Here is a 1,572-nt window from a genome sequence, read left to right as displayed (position 1 = left end):
CCTGTGTCTGTTTGTCTGTGTGTATATGTGAGTGTCTGTGTGTCGGTGTGTCAGTATGTCTTTTTTTTTTAACATCAAGCAAAGTCTGAGCATTAAAAGATGACATTTAGTGGGCAAACACTTATAATCTGGCCAGTTTTGACAAATGTGACTCACTGATGAAATGGACTTCAGGCTGCAGTATCTTCTCTTCGATGACTAGGAGTTGTGAGTAATTGTTTGGATGGGCTTGTGGTAGTGGTTTAGTGATGGTGCTTATGCTGTGAGTCAATCAGTATGCTGTCTTTCTACGTCCTAACTTTACAGGCAGACAGATTGGTACCAAACATCAAAACACTGCTTCCTTTTTCACATAGCACAAGATAATTTCACCTCCAAAAGACATCAAAAGGAGCTTTGCAATGACTCCTAATGTCAAAAAATGACAAAAACAGTACATCTTTTAATGAATTATGCATGAGTATGCAGTCACAACATTTCACTTTGCTGTTTAATGTAATTTACATCTTTCACGAGAATGGCACGTCAGTGCCATTCCTTCTTTAATTAATAACTCTCTTTAACTAGCCTAAATTCGAGAAGACTGGAAGTCACTCGTGTTTTTGGAGTGAAATGTATTCGTATTGATGTCTGATCTACTTTTACAGATTATTTTCTTTGAATTGTCTTCATTTGTATTGGTTTTTCATTTCCCAGTTACTGTGAAATAAAAGTCTAATTTAGGTCTAAAAAAAGTGACACTGTGTCACTGAGCTTTCTAATTGCACCAAGAGCTTCTGTTTTTTTTTTTTTTTTTTCCATACCTCTGTTCGTGTTCCTCACTCTTGAGCGTCACTATGGAGACACTGCCAGAATTGTTTGATTCCTGTGGAGAGGGAGAGCAACGTTTTCAGAAGCAAATGCATCATATGGCTTTGGACAAATCTGTAACTCACTTGAGACTTTTCATCCATGCTCTCCTAGATGTGTAGTCCATTCAAAGAATTTTATCACATGTAGTTAAGAGTGATAGGTTTGTAAGTTCATGCTTACAGTGGTGGTTTCCAAATATTGCAAAGACATTAAGATAAGACAACATCACTTACAAAATCTACAATACAAAGTTAAGAGAAATGAGCCTTCTAACATCTAATATAATTATTTCATAACCCATAGCTGGGTTATTTTATGTGGTGAAGTTTAATATTAGTCATCTGCTAGTAAATGCCCTATGAAGAGATAAGAGTCAAGCAAGTGACAACTGTAAAGGATTCATTAAAGTCAGTGGAGGCCAGAGGGCAGTAGTTACCTTCAGCTTGACTTACTACATAGAGGTGGCATAAAAAGAACTTGCTTACTGTTACAACAGAGAGAATGGGAAGAACAGACATTGCGGGTGCTAGGGTTGCACAGCAGAAAAGACTCTAGCCCAGCATTACAGAGACATGGCTTCGTATCCCCATAACAGCACTTCCATCTTGGTCAGGAGCCCAAATGAACACAACTGAAAGTGTTTATGGGTGGGAAGCCAGCAGGGGATGACCTCTCCATTACTGAAATAGCAACTCCCATTGGTTGGCCTGGGTGCCAGAT

This window comes from Chanos chanos, chromosome 5, assembly GCF_902362185.1.
Source record: "Chanos chanos chromosome 5, fChaCha1.1, whole genome shotgun sequence".
In the NCBI taxonomy this organism is placed as follows: domain Eukaryota; kingdom Metazoa; phylum Chordata; class Actinopteri; order Gonorynchiformes; family Chanidae; genus Chanos; species Chanos chanos.
This window is presented reverse-complemented; position numbering follows the sequence as displayed.